Source organism: Rutidosis leptorrhynchoides, chromosome 4 (genome assembly GCF_046630445.1).
Source record: "Rutidosis leptorrhynchoides isolate AG116_Rl617_1_P2 chromosome 4, CSIRO_AGI_Rlap_v1, whole genome shotgun sequence".
Taxonomy (NCBI): domain Eukaryota; kingdom Viridiplantae; phylum Streptophyta; class Magnoliopsida; order Asterales; family Asteraceae; genus Rutidosis; species Rutidosis leptorrhynchoides.
The window spans coordinates 335,889,911-335,897,864 of NC_092336.1; positions in this window are offsets into that span (position 1 = coordinate 335,889,911).

Sequence of the window (7,954 nt, forward strand, 5' to 3'; positions counted from 1 at the left end):
TTATATAAATTAATTAAGATTGATATTTACATGATTAAATGTTTCCAACATGTTAAGCAATCAAACTTGTTAAGACTTGATTAATTGAAATATGTTTCATATAGACAATTGACCACCCAAGTTGACCGGTGATTCACGAACGTTAAAACTTATAAAAACTATACGATGACATATATATGGTTATATATATAGTTAACATGTTTTTATTATAAGTATGTATCTCATTAGGTATTTTAACAATGAGTTATATACATAAAAATGAGACTATTAATTTAAGAAACTCGAAAACGATATATATAACGATTATCGTTATAACAACGTCTTACTAGGTACATATGAATCATATTAAGATATTGATACACTTGGTTAATTATGTTAAATGATAAGTAAATATATTATTAAGTGTATTAACAATGAAATACATATGTAAAAATAAGGCTACTAACTTAATGATTTCGAAACGAGACATATATGTAATGATTATCGTTGTAACGACATTTAACTGTATATACATCATACTAAGATATATTATATATCATAATATCATGATAATATAATAATTTAACATCTCATTTGTTATAATAAACAATGGGTTAACAACATTCAACAAGATCGTTAACCTAAAGGTTTCAAAACAACATTTACATGTAACGACTAACGATGACTTAACGACTCAGTTAAAATGTATATACATGTAGTGTTTTAATATGTATTCATACACTTTTGAAAGACTTCAAGACACTTATCAAAATACTTCTACTTAACAAAAATGCTTACAATTACATCCTCGTTCAGTTTCATCAACAATTCTACTCGTATGCACCCGTATTCGTACTCGTACAATACACAGCTTTTAGATGTATGTACTATTGGTATATACACTCCAATGATCAGCTCTTAGCAGCCCATGTGAGTCACCTAACATATGTGGGAACCATCATTTGGCAACTAGCATGAAATATCTCATAAAATTACAAAAATATGAGTAATCATTCATGACTTATTTACATGAAAACAAAATTACATATCCTTTATATCTAATCCATACACCAACGACCAAAAACACCTACAAACACTTTCATTCTTCAATTTTCTTCATCTAATTGATCTCTCTCAAGTTCTATCTTCAAGTTCTAAGTGTTCTTCATAAATTTCAAAAGTTCTAGTTTCATAAAATCAAGAATACTTTCAAGTTTGCTAGCTCACTTCCAATCTTGTAAGGTGATCATCCAACCTCAAGAAATCTTTGTTTCTTACAGTAGGTTATCATTCTAATACAAGGTAATAATCATATTCAAACTTTGGTTCAATTTCTATAACTATAACAATCTTATTTCAAGTGATGATCTTACTTGAACTTGTTTTCGTGTCATGATTCTGCTTCAAGAACTTCGAGCCATCCAAGGATCCGTTGAAGCTAGATCCATTTTTCTATTTTCCAGTAGGTTTATCCAAGGAACTTAAGGTAGTAATGATGTTCATAACATCATTCGATTCATACATATAAAGCTATCTTATTCGAAGGTTTAAACTTGTAATCACTAGAACATAGTTTAGTTAATTCTAAACTTGTTCGCAAACAAAAGTTAATCCTTCTAACTTGACTTTTAAAATCAACTAAACACATGTTCTATATCTATATGATATGCTAACTTAATGATTTAAAACCTAGAAACACGAAAAACACCGTAAAACCGGATTTACGCCGTCGTAGTAACACCGCGGGCTGTTTTGGGTTAGTTAATTAAAAACTATGATAAACTTTGATTTAAAAGTTGTTATTCTGAGAAAATGATTTTTATTATGAACATGAAACTATATCCAAAAATTATGGTTAAACTCAAAGTGGAAGTATGTTTTCTAAAATGGTCATCTAGACGTCGTTCTTTCGACTGAAATGACTACCTTTACAAAAACGACTTGTAACTTATTTTTCCGACTATAAACCTATACTTTTTCTGTTTAGATGCATAAAATAGAGTTCAATATGAAACCATAGCAATTTGATTCACTCAAAACGGATTTAAAATGAAGAAGTTATGGGTAAAACAAGATTGGATAATTTTTCTCATTTTAGCTACGTGAAAATTGGTAACAAATCTATTCCAACCATAACTTAATCAACTTATATTGTATATTATGTAATCTTGAGATACCATAGACACGTATACAATGTTTCGACCTATCATGTCGACACATCTATATATATTTCGGAACAACCATAGACACTCTATATGTGAATGTTGGAGTTAGCTATACAGGGTTGAGGTTGATTCCAAAATATATATAGTTTGAGTTGTGATCAATACTGAGATACGTATACACTGGGTCGTGGATTGATTCAAGATAATATTTATCGATTTATTTCTGTACATCTAACTGTGGACAACTAGTTGTAGGTTACTAACGAGGACAGCTGACTTAATAAACTTAAAACATCAAAATATATTAAAAGTGTTGTAAATATATTTTGAACATACTTTGATATATATGTATATATTGTTATAGGTTCGTGAATCAACCAGTGGCCAAGTCTTACTTCCCGACGAAGTAAAAATCTGTGAAAGTGAGTTATAGTCCCACTTTTAAAATCTAATATTTTTGGGATGAGAATACATGCAGGTTTTATAAATGATTTACAAAATAGACACAAGTACGTGAAACTACATTCTATGGTTGAATTATCGAAATCGAATATGCCCCTTTTTATTAAGTCTGGTAATCTAAGAATTAGGGAACAGACACCCTAATTGACGCGAATCCTAAAGATAGATCTATTGGGCCTAACAAACCCCATCCAAAGTACCGGATGCTTTAGTACTTCGAAATTTATATCATATCCGAAGGGTGTCCCGGAATGATGGGGATATTCTTATATATGCATCTTGTTAATGTCGGTTACCAGGTGTTCACCATATGAATGATTTTTATCTCTATGTATGGGATGTGTATTGAAATATGAAATCTTGTGGTCTATTATTATGATTTGATATATATAGGTTAAACCTATAACTCACCAACATTTTTGTTGACGTTTTAAGCATGTTTATTCTCAGGTGATTATTAAGAGCTTCCGCTGTCGCATACTTAAATAAGGACGAGATTTGGAGTCCATGCTTGTATGATATTGTGTAAAAACTGCATTCAAGAAACTTATTTTGTTGTAACATATTTGTATTGTAAACCATTATGTAATGGTTGTGTGTAAACAGGATATTTTAGATTATCATTATTTGATAATCTACGTAAAGCTTTTTAAAACCTTTATCTATGAAATAAAGGTTATGGTTTGTTTTAAAAATGAATGCAGTCTTTGAAAAATGTCTCATATAGAGGTCAAAACCTCGCAACGAAATCAATTAATATGGAACGTTTTTAATCAATAAGAACGGGACATTTCAGTTGGTATCCGAGCGTTGGTCTTAGAGAACCAGAATTTTGCATTAGTGTTTCTTATCGAGTTTGTTAGGATGCATTAGTAAGTCTGGACTTCGACCGTGTTTACTTGAAAAATGATTGCTTAACAAATTTTGTTGGAAACTATATATTTTTAACATGTGAATATTATGTGATATATTAATCTCTTAACGTGTTTGATATTATGTGATAGATGTCTACCTCTAGAACAAGTCCCATTGACTCACCTAATAATAATGAAGAGTCAAATGTAAATTGGAATGATTCGTGAACTGATTCACAAGTTCCCGAAGAGGAACCGGAAGAAGAGTCGGAACCGGAAGAAGAATCGGAACCGGAAGAAGAATCGGAACCGGATGAAGAAGTAGAACCGGTGGGGGAAATAATAAAACGGTTAAGTAAAAGAAAATCCTCAACCAACCGACCAAGGTTAATTATGGTCAATGGTGTTTCCGCCAAGGAAGCAAAATATTGGGAGGATTACCAATTCTCCGATGAATCGGATTCTGACGAGAATTCCGATGATGTTATAGAAATTACCCCAACTGAATTTAAAAAGGCAAAAGAAAATAATAAGGGAAAGGGCATAAAAATAGAGAAATCTAATTCCAACCCCGATGAACTTTATATGTATCGTCAACCCCCGAAGTCCTTAAGTTGTAACAATGACCCGGGAACCTCTAAACCACCAGGTTTTTCTAAACCAATGTGGATAACGACGGCTCGTATTAGGGGAACATCATATATCTCTAGAAACTTGGCAAAACGAACCAAAACCGAAGAAGAAGATACAAGCGAGTCGGAATAAGATAGTTGTATTCGTGTGGTGTAATATATGTAATATAGTGTGCTTATGCTTTATGATATATGTAAAAATTGCTTGTATTAATAAGTATTTTTTTTTATGAATCTAACTCTTGTCTATTTTACAGTATAAAAACACAAAATGGATAGACAACCCAATATTTTAAGAGACCTACCCGGAGACATGATTGATGAAATTTTGTCTAAAGTCGGTCAGAATTCTTCGGCACAACTATTTAAGGCGAGATCAGTTTGTAAGACATTCGAAGAATGTTCCAAGAATGTCTTGGTTTATAAGAGACTTTCATTTGAAAGATGGGGGATATCACATTGGGAAACCCATAAGTTACGATGTGTTTACTTTGACGCATATATTGCGGGGAACCCAAATGCTATTTTACGCAACGGGTTAAGAAATTATTTTGACTCAATATATCCGAATATTGGACTTCGTGATTTAGAAAAAGCGGCTAACATGCAACATAAAGAAGCATGTTATGCTTACGGATTAGTAATGTTCGCTTCTCACCAAAGTGAGAACAAGAACATCGGGCTACAACTATTAAACAAAACGTTCCCACAAGTGACGGAGTCGGTAATTGGGGTAAGAAATGAGGTTTTTAGATTGTTACGGGACTGTTGGACATTACGTAACCCTCGTCCCTTTGACGACGTTGCAACACGCTGTCTTATCAACGGCCATAACGGTTATGTTCCACAAGACCAAGGATGGGAAGTAATCCTAGTAAAACCAGAATGCATGACTTGTTTCTGGACGTATGAATTACGTGTCTTTATTGCCTTTGCTGAACGACTTGTATACTAGCTAGAATTATCTTCACAACCATCTTGTATCAAATTTATTGTGTGCTATATTTCATGCTATATGTAAAATAAGCGGTATTGTAAGTTTGTAAAATATTGTGTAAAAGTTTGAACGTGAAATATTATTATAATCAGTTTTTCATATAGAATTGTAGTAGTTGAATTGTATATTAGCTACTAAGTATGAACTTAACGGGTAGGTACTACCCGAATTAAAACTTATAAAACGCTAATATGAAGAAAAAGCTTTTATAAATGAGTTCATATTATGCTACGAAATACTATTAACTACTCTTAATATTCTGTATGATTAACTTGTTCCATTTAACTATTTTGAAGGAAATGGCACCGACTACTCGACACACCGTGAATATGAATGAAGAGGAATTCCGTACTTTTCTAGCTTCAAACATAGCCGCAGTACAGGCTGCGCTACATACCAACAATAACCTTGGATCTAGCAGTACAGGAAATCGTGTAGGATGCACCTACAAAGAATTCACTGCCTGCAAACCTTTGGAATTTGATGGAACCGAAGGACCGATCGGATTGAAACGGTGGACCGAGAAGGTTGAATCGGTGTTTGCCATAAGTAAGTGTACTGAAGAGGACAAAGTGAAGTATGCTACGCATACCTTCACAGGTTCTGCGTTAACATGGTGGAATACCTATCTAGAGCAAGTGGGACAAGACGATGCGTACGCACTACCGTGGTCAGCATTCAAGCACTTGATGAACGAGAAGTATCGTCCCAGAACCGAGGTCAATAAGCTCAAGACAGAACTTAGAGGGTTACGAATCCAAGGATTTGATATTACCACGTACGAAAGACGATTCACAGAATTGTGCCTATTGTGTCCGGGAGCATTCGAAGATGAGGAAGAGAAGATCGACGCGTTTGTGAAAGGATTACCGGAAAGAATCCAAGAAGATATAAGTTCACACGAGCCCGCCTCCATACAACAGGCATGTAGAATGGCTCACAAACTAGTGAACCAGATTGAAGAAAGAATTAAAGAACAGACTGCTGAAGAGGCCAATGTGAAGCAAGTCAAAAGAAAGTGGGAGGAAAACGGTGATAAGAATCACCAATACAACAACAACAGTAATTACAACAATAATCGCAACAATTATCCCAACAATCGCAACATCAATCGCAACTACAACAAACGGCCCAACAACAACAACAACAACAACAACAACAACAACAGCAGCTACAACAATCATCCCAACAACAATAATAACCGCAACAACAACAACAACAATCAGAAGCAGCTATGCCAAAGGTGTGAAAAGTATCACTCGGGGTTCTGCACCAAATTTTGCAACAAATGTAAAAGAAATGGTCATAGCGCGGCGAAGTGTGATGTCTACGGACCAGGGGTTAACAGAACGAAAGGAACAAATGGTGTCGGAACGAGTAATGGCAGAGCAAGTAGTGTCGGAGCAAGTTATGCCAATGTAGTTTGTTATAAATGTGGAAAACCAGGCCACATTATTAGAAATTGCCCGAACCAGGAGAACACGAATGGACAAGGCCGCGGAAGAGTTTTCAATATTAATGCGGCAGAGGCACAGGAAGACCCGGAGCTTGTTACGGGTACGTTTCTTATTGACAATAAATCTGCTTACGTTTTATTTGATTCGGGTGCGGATAGAAGCTATATGAGTAGAGATTTTTGTGCTAAATTAAGTTGTCCATTGACGCCTTTGGATAGTAAATTTTTACTCGAATTAGCAAATGGTAAATTAATTTCAGCAGATAATATATGTCGGAATCGAGAAATTAAACTGGTTAGCGAAACATTTAAGATTGATTTGATACCAGTAGAGTTAGGGAGTTTTGATGTGATAATGGGTATGGACTGGTTGAAAGAAGTGAAAGCAGAGATCGTTTGTTACAAAAATGCAATTCGCATTATACGAGAAAAAGAAAAACCCTTAATGGTGTACGGAGAAAAGGGCAACACGAAGCTACATCTTATTAGTAATTTGAAGGCACAAAAACTAATAAGAAAAGGTTGCTATGCTGTTCTAGCACACGTCGAGAAAGTACAAACTGAAGAAAAGAGCATCAATGATGTTCCCATTGCAAAAGAATTTCCCGATGTATTTCCGAAAGAATTACCGGGATTACCCCCACATCGATCCGTTGAATTTCAAATAGATCTTGTACCAGGAGCTGCACCAATAGCTCGTGCTCCTTACAGACTCGCACCCAGCGAGATAAAAGAACTACAAAGCCAATTACAAGAACTTTTAGAGCGTGGTTTCATTCGACCAAGCACATCACCGTGGGGAGCTCCTGTTTTGTTTGTCAAGAAGAAAGATGGTACATTCAGGTTGTGTATCGACTACCGAGAGTTGAACAAACTTACCATCAAGAACCGCTACCCACTACCGAGAATCGATGACTTATTTGATCAACTACAAGGCTCGTCTGTTTATTCAAAGATTGACTTACGTTCCGGGTATCATCAAATGCGGGTGAAAGAAGATGATATTCCAAAGACTGCTTTCAGAACACGTTACGGTCATTACGAGTTTATGGTCATGCCGTTTGGTTTAACTAATGCACCAGCTGTGTTCATGGACCTTATGAACCGAGTGTGTGGACCATACCTTGACAAGTTTGTCATTGTTTTCATTGATGACATACTTATTTACTCAAAGAATGACCAAGAACACGGTGAACATTTGAGAAAGGTGTTAGAAGTATTGAGGAAGGAAGAATTGTACGCTAAGTTTTCAAAGTGTGCATTTTGGTTGGAAGAAGTTCAATTCCTCGGTCACATAGTGAACAAAGAAGGTATTAAGGTGGATCCGGCAAAGATAGAAACTGTTGAAAAGTGGGAAACCCCGAAAACTCCAAAACACATACGCCAGTTTTTAGGACTAGCTGGTTACT